A 14,837-nucleotide genomic window follows, 5' to 3' on the forward strand; every position below is an offset into this window, starting at 1 on the left:
AGGATGACATGAAGATCCCAAATGGTCATCTATGGTAGGCAAGGACATGTTTGGGAAACCAATTTCAAGCTCTCAAGATCTCAACACCATGTGTGGAGGATAGCTTGGAGTCGGGAGCCGAATTTATCCCAAGACCTCAATAAGGAAGCAAGCCCGAGGAATATAAAATCTCCCATAATATTGACAAATTTATATGTGTTCCAAGACATCTAGATACCATTTAAGTAGTATTTTAGAGTTCTCAAAGCATACAAGAAGGACCAAAGGGCATTGGAGGTGTTCAAAGAGTGTGAAATGAGGTTAAAAGGCCCTTTTTAGGGGAACTGCGCCCAGGGTGCACTGACCTTATTGAACAAGTCAAAACAGTGGCATCTGTTCCCAAGGTGCATCCAAGGTGCTCCCTATTTGCTTAAGCTGATGCCCAAGTGGACATAATTGAGGTTTTAGTTAATTTGGGTCACTTTTGGGTGCACTTATGTACTAAATAGCTTAAGGATATAAATACTCGCTATCTTAGGTTATTTCCTTAGTGTATTGAGGTTGATTAAATATGAAAAATCTTGAGAGAGTGTTTGAAAGCTTGAAAAAGTTTATGTTGCATTTTTCTTAGAAACAGTGATTGAAGGGCGTTTTAATTCCCTTGCGGTCAACATAAGAGATTGATGTTTGTTGATAATTGAATTAGGGGTTTAAGAGTTTAATATACTCTTTAGTTCTTAATTCTCTTATCTTCTTTGTGTCTATTTATCTATCTTTATCAATCTATCTTTTCATCCCTTTACTTTCCATATTTTAATTTCATCGATTCTTTAGTGTTTGTGTTTCTTTCTAGTTTTTGTGGTTCGATCTTGTATCACCTGAAGATCCCCTACAATAGAAATAGATATTGCTAAGCATAAAGCCTAGTGGTGTATAAACTTTGGGCTCGGAGCCATTAGATTCTCCGATTCCCTCCCAAGTAATCAACAATTCAATTGAAACATATATAAATAAATCAAGAAAATAAATGTATCAAAAGTATCAAATCTATATTTAAAGGCTGAAGAGGGGTGGGAAGAGACCCGTGCAAGGATAGAATCGGTAGATTCTAGGATGCTTGCCTTTGCGTTATGTTGCATGGATAAATGTTTTGTCTAGAGTTAGTTTTTGATACTAACATTGAAAAGAACTCTTGAATACGTTCATTTATCCAATTTTGTTATTCCGTCACAGACCACTATGCAAACTAAACCTCCTGGTCTCAAACTCTGACTCCACGCTATTTCCTGATATTGATTATCGGATTCTGTTTACGTAGAACAAAAATATTCAGCAATTCTCACTTAAAAGCAAGGACTTTTGACTAGCTTCTCTCCTATTCAAATTTCAGGAACTGGCGCATGTACCTGGAGCTTTAGTTGTAAATTCTACCCTTCTCCCAATGTTAAAGCTTTTAGTGGGTTTGTTAGCATTGAATTTTCATTCGTGGCCTTAAAGGCTGTCATTTAAGACCTTCCTTCCAATTAACCCATTACTTGAGCGTGTAACATTGGTTTTCTGAAATCGGCTTGAAAGCTTCATTACTGAAGTCTCTAGTGTCAACTTCTTTGAATTGAGTGGGATAGAAAAATCAATTTTCTTCAAACAAGCGCCCTTGCTTGAGGAAATTATAATGTGCCTAGCTGCGGGCGGGCATTTTGGAGATAATGAACATCATTGAGAAATCAATTAGATGTATTTCTGATCTTAACTTAGGCATTTACGTGATATTTTTTTGGACAAGATCTCAAGGGAATGTTGTAAACACATAAAAGTTTGTTGGGCTAATCCATTCTAAATTTGATTTAAGGTCTTAAACTTATTTGGATTGAATTATAAATTTGGACTTAACAAATTAAATAAGTTCATTTTTGTTATTTTCAAGGTCCATTTCAATGAAGGCCCCGACTCATGTTCCGTATTCAATAACATGGCATTCCCATCAAATCCAAGGCCAATAATACGATGCCATGCATGCAAATGATGTATCTCTCAGTCAGAACAAGAACGAATCAAAAGCCGCCAAGTGTTCAAAATGGCGTGTCTAGGACAATCACAAGTTGACGTTTTAATATATAAAACAGCATTGCTTCTAAAGAAAATAATGAAATAGAGCATTGAAAACTTAAGGTATATCTTTCCAACTCTCTCAATTTAATTTTCATCATTCCTTCTTGTTTACTGATTTGGTAACACTTTGAAACAATGAATATTGTATCATTCTTTTCTTACATATAAGTTTGATCTCTTAATTATTAGTATCTGAGTGATCTAACTACATATGGTTCCTTTCATATATTTCCATGTAGAAAAAAGATTATAAGGGGTGATTGTAATGGGTGAAACAGGATGGGTAAGTCTGCTCTTTCCATAGATCTAGACGACTCATTTTCAGTAGAGGTTGTAAAAGATTGACAAATACAAGATTACAAAGGTCTTGATATAGAGTCGTCATCATTCTGTAGAAAAGATTTTACTACATCCTCCATCACCTTAGTCGTGACTATATATTCATATATAAGTCCTTTCGTGCCCTTGTATTTGTTGCACTATTCTCAAACCTCTGCTGGAAATGGCTGACTACATCTATTGAATGTTTAGATTTTCCCATTCCTATTGCTCCCATAACTATCACCACCTTGATAGGGGATTCTCCACTCTAGAGCTATTTAAGTAAGATGTTGTCATGGTATTTTCCACTCCGTAGTTAGACCCTCTTAGAAACTAATAGAGGTTGACCTGGTTTACAAGAAATAAGTAATGCAGTAATCATATCATGCAAAAGTTACAAATCTATAAACAGGAAGAAAATTGAATTTTTTTTTGCTAGAAACCCCCCTACCTTGCAAATTAATATCCAAAAAGTGAATACATTTGGGAGGGGGACTTTTACTACTTTGTGTCTTCTTTTGCAGGTTATGCAATTATGTTGTTGATTTATATATTAATGATTATCAATGTGTATGTACTAACGCTTGTTGCTCATTCTATTGAGAGAATGTTGAGGGATGGAACTTGTATGGCATGGAGATGGCCCAGAGTTGATGCTAATTCTCTCCCATTGACTATCTACTATTGTAGGAAAGGATTTGGTTAAAGATTGGCACGACTACATGATTGCTAATACTCCATTGATCTTACACTTATAGGAAATTAAATTATATGGAATGATTGTCTTTCAACTTAGATAAACTTCACTGTTTCATTGAGCCTATTCCAATAGGTGATATTTGGTAGAGTTGAAATTGATGCGCAATAAATAAATACCAGACTAAGTGACCCATGGAATATATAAATAAATTTCAACCTTTCTATCCTGTAAATCATTAAAACATACGTTGCACACCTTATTGCCTGCATAAGAAAACTGTGAAAAATTGAGGCGACTTTTCAGCTATGTCAGTACAGGTAAGCCTCTTGATTCTATTATGATGTAACGAATTGTGTTATAAAGTAATAAAGAACAAAGAAGAAGAGTAGAGAGAATAGAAAGTAATTCTTATTTCTCTTGAGAGATTTTGATGTGTGATTTACAATGAAGGGAAATTTACTCCTAGTTTCTCACTAAAAGACATATACTTGAAATCCTGATAGATATCAACTAAATCTTGATAGATCTTGATAGACATTCACTATAATGTAAATACATTTATAACACTCACCCTTGAATGTCTATTTGATAGATAATGTACCTCATTAAAACCTTACTAGAAAAAACCTAGTGGAAAAAAAATCTAGTAAAGGAAAAAAAGTACACATCTCTAACAATACACAAATAGGCTGCCACATGAAAAACCTTACAAGGAAAACCCAGAGGGATAAAACCTCATAAGGGAAAAAGAGTACAGTGCGTATTAACCCCCCTAATGAGAACATCCTTGAACCTTTGCATCCCGATCTTGTGCACCATCTTCTTGAAAGTTGTAATTAGAGGAGACTTGGTGAATATATCAGTCACATTGTCACTTGAACGAATCTGTTGCACATTAATATCACCATTCTTTTGTAGCTCATGCATGTAGAAAAGCTTTTATAGATACATTATCACATTTTAAATCACATCTTTATCGAATGAGATGTATCATGGACCACAACCATACACATTCTCGGATAGCTTCATGAATAACTATTATCTCATCATAGTTTAATGAAGTAGCTAGATAGACTGCTTTGTATATATCCAAAATATGACAGTATCCCCACATGTGAACATATAGCTTATTTGAGATCGAGATTTATGTGGATTAAATAAATACCCAACATCAGCATAATCAATAAAATTGAGACTACAAACTTTAGAATAAGCTCATGTCTTTTATTCCATTTCGATGTCTCCTACTAGGAGTAGAAATATAAATTCACTAAAAAGGCTATATCAGGCTTTGTAGTATTTGCAAGATACATGAGTACATCAATTGCTAAGATATGGTACTTCATAATCAATCTAATTCGGTATATTTCTCATTTCAGCAAATAATCTATTGCTTTTGAAAACTTTCTAAGAGTTTCAACAATATTCATACCATCAATTTATCCCTTATAAGGATAATAGACAAGTTTCCCAAAAACTTTAAATGCTTCAGGTATTTTAAATTCTTTAGGAATTTTCATATGAATTTTTGTCAAGTGATAATATCAATATGTGTGACATCTTCAAGTGTCTGGACTGCAAATCAAATAAGTGTTATGCTTACCAAGATGCATCCTTTCATGTCACTTGATAAATGTTTCTACGTCAGCATGCTTAAGTAAACGTAGAATTTAGATCCTCATAATATTTTATAATATTTCATCAATATTGTATCAAATATATTGATGATATATCATTTCGTATTGGTTCAAAGTGTGACATAACATTTTGAGATCTCATCACTTGATTATTTTTCGGTATCTGAACCTCACATAAGGTTTCATTAAGTGTTATGTGGTAGGCTTTTCAAGAGCACATTGCCTTCTTATTATGATTATTTACTTCTTATTTTTCAAGGATTATTTTATTTGAAATCGATTGATCTATCACACTTCACGCATGCATAGATATTGCAGCTTAAATATAAGATGTTTTCGATATTTAAATTGAATTATATTTTGAATGAGGATCTGATGATAATTCCTAACATATTTCATCCATCTTCTTTGAGGAATCCATCTTTGTGCATCATAGTATATACATTAATCGTATACCACACATCAAAACTATTAGATGGACAACGTATGGTTCTTGACTCAGGACCAACTTTGAGGGAGAATTAATCATAATTTATTGGTTTGATACATACAAGTACTTTTGTATATAATATTTCAAATCAATACATGAAGCTTTGTTCTCATTAGCGACGGTTCAACTATTTATCGAATGCATTCAATGCTAAACCATCATCATCAAGATGAATTATCTTGATTACACAATCTGAAAGTTATGATCTTAACTCAATTTTACTGAGCAAGCAACTTTATGAATATCAACTGCATATTAACAATAAACACACATGTGATCATGTTATATTGATGCATCTTTTCAACATATGACATGAAAGGGGAACGGGTCCATATTTACCTTTTATAGTTTTCAGATTTTAAGGGATCCAATCTCTAAATTAGTTGGTCCAACCAACTTATCATGAGAATAAGCAACATTAAAAGCTCATGAAGAATTTTTGAATTCTTCAATATTTATTTAATACTCAGTATGCACATCTTTGGGATATCACAATCATTCATGTCAATGTATGAACTTTAATACCAGTAAAATCCAAGTTTATCATAATACGTGCCTTTTACTTTAATAAATTTTAATTTACTATGACATGAATAGTTTTCAGCTTTGCGACTTCAGAAGTAGATTGCAAAATTATTCATCCTCTTTCGGAGGTTAGTTATTGTGATACCATCATAATCAAGTGCAGGTTTACATTAATAAGCTTCTCATTCCCAGGGAATGGAATATAATTGTGCCTTAAGTCTATCAAATTATGATAGCTTATAACATCTTTTATAATATTGCTAATTCAAGAGCAAATTGTGGTTTGCATATAATGTAGATAGTTTTTCTCTAACATACCTTATAATCATGATAAGCGTGTGAAAATATTATTAATTTTGATAATTATTATCGTATTGTCCCTTCACGCTTATATTTGTACATTCAGTCACTTGTCATCTTTCATACATATTATGCACTGCTATCACATACACTTCAAGAATGAAGTAAGTTGTCCTATTTTAGACTTATCATATATTGCTACCACATTCACTTTATAGAATGGAGCATATCAATGGGTTGAATTTCATGACTTTTCACCAAATACATATTATTTTGCCTTAGCCATCATAATATCATTAATATGGTGCATTGAGATTCAAACTCAACGTCTTACCAATATAAAGAGGTCTTAGACATAAATCAATGGGACTTGAACCCAACATATTTTCATCCCTTTTCATAATACTGTTCTTGAGGAATAAATTAAAAACATAAATAGTTCTAACTCAATTATTTTTTCTCAAATCCAATAATAATTATATTATTAGTAGCAAAAGACAAATAACATAAGGAATTACTAACCTTGAAATGCTTTAGATTTATAATCTCACCTTGTTTGGCAGAGTCTCGTGCTGATAATATATTATGAAATAACAAAGAATAAAGAAGAAGAGTAGAGAGAATAGAGAGAGTAATTGTTATTTCTCTATAGGGATCTTGATGTGTGATTTAAAATGAAGGAAACCCTTATATTTATAGAAAAAATTCACTCCTAGTTTTTCACTAGAAGACAGATACTTCAAATCCAGATAGATATCAACAAGATCTTGATAGACATTCACTATAAAGTAAATACATTTATAACAACTTGTATAATCTTTGATTAATTGTTCTCAAGTTGTAGATCTTTGTTGAATAATCATCTTATCATAATCGAAGAGTATTGTTTTTTGTGGGGATTTATTTTGGATAATCATGGTATTCCAGTGTCTTGGTGTTGCTTCGTGAATCTCAACCACTTCATTGATTAATAACCCAGACCCTTAATGCTATTACTTTAAAAAAAATTACATAGCAATATTACAAGAAGTGATTACTCGTTATCTTTTAAGCAGAGAAATCGCCAAGGTACTTGATGTATAATGGATTCACATCTATGCTTCTCAACTTAAATAGTAGGTTAAGGTTCGAACCTATGGCATATAAGAAATAGGAGTGGATATTGTTAAAAAATCACACGAAACTAAGGACATGCTACAAAGTAATTGAATTGGTAATATTGATTATATAGTATGATGCTTAACAATTCTTCCCTGGAATGAAGCAGTTCGCGTCGAGATTTATCAATATTTGATATAATAAAGTTGTTTAAGAGGTTTTCTTTCCACCTCCTTTCCCAGGAGCTTATCCATGATTTAAAGTGGATTCCTAGCGATTTAAAGTTGTGGAAGCAGAAATTGTTGAAATTCAGATTTTCCAAAAGATTGCATTGTATATATAGGTGAAATATCTTTTTATGTGTACATATAGGCTTGTTGAATCCCTGCACAAACTAGAGCATTTTCTTGAATCCTCACTGTGAAATCCTTCCTCCATCACTGTTATAATCAAATACATGTTCTTTCTACTTACTAAATCATGTATCATTATTTTCTCTCTGATATTGCTAAACAATTAAATTTTATGCAATTAAAGACATTGAATTACTAGTTATTTATAATACACCGCGGAGGTGTATTTACATATTGCCTTTATCCATGATTTAAATTTTCAAAGTTGTTGGCGAACTTGGTCCATTAGACCATGAACAAAATTCGAGTATCTGGTGTAAATACAATTAGTGATTTGTCTTGTAATGTTCTGGATGGAATTATAGGGTACTTCCCTTCGAAAGATGCAGTGAAGACTATATCTTGTCAAAAGACTGGAGGTACAAATAGGTAACACATCAAGAACTTGATTTTAGTGATGAACTTTTCAGGTTTAAACAAGATGAAGAAGCCAAGAGAATCATTTACTGATACAAGAATAAAGTACGGAATCGTAAACTAAACTACGATATGAAGACGAAAGATAAGGGGATAGATAGAAAGCAAGAAATAAATATAGACACAATGAGAGAATGAATAGCAAACTAAGGGTACATCGAACCCCTAACCCTCTATTCAATGTCAATCAAGGCACCTAGCTATTATGTAGATCTCAAGGGAATTGGATTCCCGAGCAACCCATGTTTCAAAATGAAGTATCAACACAAGTGATTCCACGCTTGCCTCATACTATCATAAGAGCATACATTCATAATTCTTCCATAACTAAGGAAATGAAATTTTTAAGGTACCTATTTATATTATTTTCCTTTGGACAAATATCCTATCACAAAAATATCCCAAAAGTGGATATTTTGGAAATAATCCTCAAGGGCTCTCTTTATTCCTTGTTTCGTAGTTTTTCTCGGCTCCAAGATAGCTTAAAAACATGACATTATTTAATTAGGAGCTAAAAGAATATCCTCCAAGAATATTTTTGAATCCTTAGGGTGATCATGACTTGGACCACCTTATGTTGGCCTCGAGTTGTGCGATCAAAAGTATTGAAGCCCATTTGACTTGTATCATCCTCTCCTTCTTAAAAAGGATTTGACATCGAATCAAAACCTTGCAAAAACAAAGGATGGACAAACAAACACAATATCCTCATGGCATAAGGATTAGATTTAGCACAATCAATCATAACATCATGCCAAGATTGCTCATACTTAAGATATAATCAAATATCAAAATGATCAATCAAGGGTGCGTAACCCCATACTATAGAAGCTAATTTTCCATTCAAGAGATTTGGACAATGGGGAAGGCTAGAGGAACCACATTAATCAATCAACCACTCATGAAGGCTCACATGGGTTCTATGTTTCAATAAACACATAACCCCTTTATAACACTCATATTTGTTGGAGATCCTTTTCTTACACAACTTTGGACCCTCAAGTAGATTGAAAATATTTAAGAAAGACTCTCTTTCATACGGATGAGTTCCAACAACCTCATCCATTGTATGTTTGTCATCTCCAAGAACCAAGTAGGGTGAATAAGAGCCTACATATTCCATTGGTCATCGGGGTCAAATGGGTAAAGTGTATATAGACATAGGTTTAGGAAACACTCCACTCCATCAAAAGTACCATCATTACAAAGATTTATACCCTCTACACTAGCATGAGCATCATCAAAGGCAAATACAGGGTTACTCCTGTTCGATTAACCAACATTATCAATATCATCACTCACTTGAGGTTTATTAACCACATCAAAAATATCCTGAAGTGGTGGACTAGGTTCACACATAAGTCAGTCCATATAATTTCCATAAGACAATGTATTATCACTCATTACAATGGATTTAACACTAGGTGCACACAAATTAATCATACTAGAAGAGTCAGTTTAGTCATCATTAGGATCAACTAGTGTATCCACGCTCTCAATTTGTACATTATCATTACGAAATAAAGAGACATTAGGCTCATCTAAAGATAAGTTATCACTCACATTTAGTTAGCTACAAGTCTCACAATGAGCTTTCATATTTACTAGAGTGCAAGAGTTAGCTTGGTTACCTTGAAGTTCATTTTAGATCATGTCCACTCAAGGAAGCTTGAAGGTTTGGTGGACTGGAAAGAGTGGAGTTAGGGAATTTTAGATGATCTATCATGTTATCCATCCTCTCATACATATTGTCTATCTTAGCTTTAAAGGAGTCAAATCTATGGTTGAGAGCTTCAAGCGCCACTAAGATAGTATTTGAGGTATTGTTATCTATGGTTTGTGATGTTTCGCCTTACGTAGCCATTGAACATATGATAAAATACACTCACAAAGACAACAAACACATTAGTGTTAGAGAAATTAACCTCACAATTTCTTAAAGTTTTCACCTTTATTTATTTGTCAATTGATGTCACAAGCGTTGATAGATCGTTTACACTCTAATGAGCTTTCTTGCTATCAATTGTCGCTTATGATCGAAGTGGATTCTTGTTTTAAATTGAAAAGAAAACTCAAACATAAACTATCGTAATTAAATTAAGAAGGTTCAATGAAAACAAAAGAGAAAAGCACACAAGAAAGGAATCGGACTCAAGAACTTACTAATCAAATAATAGATTTATTATTAGTTTTAGTTAGTGTTTAATTATCAAAAGATGAAGTTGAGAATCAATATATGAATTTATATTAATAGAACCTTGCAAAAAGTGAGTTGGAAGGCTTTATATGTGCTTGGAACAAGCTATAGCGGATAGGGAGCAAACCTAGCGCACCTCTAGAGTCGGTGGGGTGCAGGAGCTACTATTTTGGGTTGCATTAGACCTGATTTAGCATGTTAGGAGAATCTCCAAGGCACCTCAAACGCATATTTGAACCAGCCTTTGAATGGGCGAAAATGCCTCTTTGCTGTCCTTCCTTTGTCCTCTTCTCTTTGAATATTCCCTGGTACTTTGGATAGGCTTTGTACCAACACTTTTGCACATCTTTTATTTCTCTGTCATAGATTAAACAATAACTTTTTGATGAAGATTCAACATGAAGATATGAATCTTCTCAAGAACACCAAGAACAATTTTGAAAATCCAAAATGCACAACTTCTTCATTTTGGCATGGAATTCCACAAAATTTTAACCGTAGACTCTTGTCATCATAAGGAACACATTGCAACAGCCTTTAGCCCTTAAAATATCACCAAAATTTTTAAAATTTCAAACCCACTTGTATTTTCTTCAATCTTCAAAACCGTAATGGTGAGTTTTTCAATCCTTTCCAAATGGCACCATCTTTTAACCTTAAGCTTCTCTCAACGTTGGGAATACTTTTCAAACTTCTTCAACCTCAAATTTCAACACATCAAGGGTGGGTTATTCTCAAATACACACAATCAAGCCACAAATCTCAAGGTTCCGATCCTAATAACACTATAGAGAACAAATCTAGTGTAGAAACAACAAAAAGGACTTAAAAAAACACAAATTTTTAGGGGTTTTTCTTTAAAACATTTTTTTACACTTTTTTTTTTAAAATTTTTGAGATAACAAACCTAAGATTGACTTCGTGGGAATGAAATCAAGCTCGACTTTGATACCAAATGATACAAGAATAAAGTATAGAATCAAAAACTAAACTACGACATGAAAATGAAAGATAAAGGGATAGATGGAAAGCAAGAAATAGATAGACACAATTAGAGAACGAATAGAAAACTAAGGGTGTATCAAACTCCTAACCCTCTATTCAATGTAAATCAACGCACCTAGATATTATGTAGACCTCAAGGGAATTGGATTTTCGTGTAGCCCACGTTTCAAAAAAGAATGTCAATGCAAGCAATTTCACTCTTGCCTCGCACTCTCACAATCATACATTCATAATTCTTCAGTAACTAAGGAAATGAAATATCTAAGGTACCTATTTATAGTATTTGCCTATGCACAAATAGTCTATTACAAAAATAGCCTAAAAGTGGCTATTTTGGAAATAACCCACAAGGGCTCTCTTTATTCTTTGTGTCATGGCTTTCTTCAGCTCCAAGCTGTATTCCAAACATGACATTGTTTAATTAGGAGCTGAAACAATGTCCTCCAAGCACATTCTTGAATTCTTAGTATGATCATGGATTGAACCTTCTTGTGTTGGCCTCGAGTTGTGAGATCAAAAGTGTTGACGCCCATTTGGTTTGTATCATTTACAAAGTCCTATTAGTCCATAAAGGACCAATACTGATGTTTAGACTCCAACATCCTTATTTGACGAGTTGTTCTGATATTGATCAGTGGATACTCTTCTTGTTGAAGTAAAGTGTCCATGAATTCACCCTTCATGCTAGCCTTAGCAACAAATATTGTTTAACTTGTCACCTTTTTGCATTCCAGCAACCAAGGCATTTGAAAGTTTGACATTGCTTTCCACCCTCCACTAGGTTTCAATGGATTTGAGAAGCTCATTAGTCTCGATCTTCTTCATGTCAGTTTTATTCCATCAATAATTAGTAATCTCATTCATGTCAGTTTTATTCCATCAATACTTAGTAATCTTATCTCCAAAATGCGTTGCTTGAACAATTGAGGTTGTGTTTATGCACAAACTTTGACACCCTTGAAACTGATGCCGCTAATATCAAATGCTTTGACTTTCATGGAAAACCAAAATCCATTTCCTTCAAGAATACTCCTATGCTTAAAAAAGTTACCGTGTATTCCATTGGACCATTTTTGACTGATGCATCTTCTGGTTGATCTAATTTTTACAAAGTTCTTCTATTAGATGCCTTCACTGCTGGAATTGTTCCTATCCAACATTAGAGGTAATATACATTTGTGATAATACTAATTATATATTTCTAATATAATGAAACTTGCTGTTATCATAACCAAATGTTGAATCTGAGGGAATCTTAGTAGCTTAGTTGGTTAGTTACTTGAACTCTCACCTTGTTGGTGAGGGTTTGATTCCCCACATTGCAATCCCCTCCCCCATTCCCCTTCCCCTACCCCCAATTTTGAAAAAAAAAAAAGTTGAATCTGATTGGTATCTTAAAGTAATTTTTGACTTTTTTTCTAGTACTCGGCAAAGCGAGGCGTACCGGAGAGTCCCCCGACTGCTCTAAACAATATCAAATCTCTCAACATTTCGAACATGTCTTTAAGAAACGTCGAGGAGATTTCAGGTGCTGTTACTTGATTACAAGTTGTCCTAAATTACAAAATCTTATCGTCGAATGTGTGAACACTCTCTTATTTTCTCATTAAGGTTATTTAATATGGAATTCTTCTTTTTTCGGAACTCGTCTAACCGTTACTCGAAAACTCTTTAGGAACCTGTGGCGCATATTGTTGAACCTGTCTTACAATTGCTACGAGCCCAATCAATCTCATATGGTGCTTTAAAGCTTCAAAGATTTAGTATGGACATGTTTAATGGTCTTGAGATAGAAATGGAATTTGTGAAATTTATACTGGCATCTGCACCGATACTTGATGAGATCTACATTTGAATTTTACATATCTCCTTTTTCGGACTGGTAAAGAAATGATGGATGATGCGAGAGTTTGTGACGCGAATTTTATTGATCCGGCCCGAAAATATCGCGGTGCGATCCATGTTGGTAAAACTGTAATTATGAGAATTTTTTGGGGATTTGTGGTGGTAGCAGAGGGTTGGCTTTTGACGGTTTTTTATATGTTATTGAGATTTCGGCTCCTCCTTGTATTCTTTCCCGATATAGTAAATTTTTCTCCTCCTCTGCCCATGGTTTTTTCCTGTCTAGGGTTTCCACATAAAATCTGTGTGTTCTTCTTGTTTTCTTTTGTTTATTATATTGCCTATTCCTGTTTGATTTCATAACGGATGAGATGAAAGTATTCTGGAGAGCATCACCAAATGTTGAACTCAAATTTGAAGAAGTTCATGTGGAAAATCGTGTATTACGTGATCATCCCCAAGAATCTGCCATGACTTCTCTTATTTCTTGTTGGTCTTGGGGATATATTATAATGGATTGCGTCCATGAGCAAAGTAAATGGTGCAAAAGAAAAGGCTTAGCTCTTATTGTTTGTTTTTGTTTGTTGGTGGAGCTATTGTAATTTGTAGCACTTGCACCGTCTAATATTATGCAGGATAAAGGTGGTTGGCTAAGTGAGTTTAGCTATTTCAAGAACTATGCTTCGACTAGTGACCTGCTACGTTTAGTGTGTGGCTGGGTGGGAAAGAATCACATCAGTTAATGGTGACTGAGTTATTATGTTATTCTCATTTTGGCCCTTGTATAATACAGTTATGCACATCTAGTCTTTAATTAACTTAAATGTGTAGTTTTTGTCTTTATTAAGTAATACTAATAATGTTTTCAAAGGGGATACATGAGATTTGGATGACCGAATAGAGGCATAGTTGGGTCAATTTGCTAATTTCGAGTGCATTTTTATCCTATTTATAATGCTTCAAGATATTGTTGGACCAAAAACAAAGAATATTTTAGTTTTCCAATAGTTCAAGGATTTTTTTTGGCCATTGTTTTATTTTATTATAATTTTGTTAGCCACCCAACTTCTGTCATTTTTAAGGTCAAAATTGGAATGACGTAATAACCAGGGATTAAAACTGTTATTTTTCCATTTTGCTACAACGCAGGTGTTAGGCTAATATTGAATTTCAATCGGGTCACTAGATGCGGTTTTATTTTAGTTTTAATCTTAGTTAAGTCCATGCGTGGACTAATATAAAATGCTACCCTATCTTTTAATCCTCGAAACTTGAACAAAGTTGGCTAGGTGATTTTTCAGTAAAATAGCGATATACATACATATCTTAATCTCTAATTCCTTGCAATAGAGTGCAATAACTCTATTGCAACTTTTCTTCACAACAACTCTAGTATTTCAAAGACTTTAAAGCTAACTCTAGTTTACAACCACCAGTAAAAGGAACGGATAAAGTAGATACTCACATAGATCTCTTGGACAAATATGAGTTTACCGTTGTAAGAAAAAAAATATAAAGACTCAATCAACTTAGAAATAAAAGCATTTTTTACTATGAACAGATGAGTTTCTAGACTGTTGAAGCTGATGTCACTGAATAAGAACACAACTTTTGCTGAAGAGAGAATGATCCTTTTGATATTTACAAAAAGTAGGTTTTCATCTATTGTAAGTATCAATATATAGGAAAAATAATAGTTAGAAACTGTTTCTAAGCATCTATTTTTTGATATATGCAACTATTAGTTCAATATTTTAGTAGGTTTTTGAGTGCTTGAAAAAGTCTTTCGGTATTTGTTTAGAAA

General features: G+C 33.5%; 1 pseudogene; it reads left to right on the forward strand.

Moving 5' to 3' along the window:
* The first annotated feature begins 7,804 nt into the window (after positions 1-7,804).
* On the forward strand, positions 7,805-13,635 carry LOC107874952 (annotated as a pseudogene).
* The last annotated feature ends 1,202 nt before the right edge of the window (positions 13,636-14,837 follow it).

This window comes from Capsicum annuum, chromosome 1, assembly GCF_002878395.1.
Source record: "Capsicum annuum cultivar UCD-10X-F1 chromosome 1, UCD10Xv1.1, whole genome shotgun sequence".
NCBI classification, from domain to species: domain Eukaryota; kingdom Viridiplantae; phylum Streptophyta; class Magnoliopsida; order Solanales; family Solanaceae; genus Capsicum; species Capsicum annuum.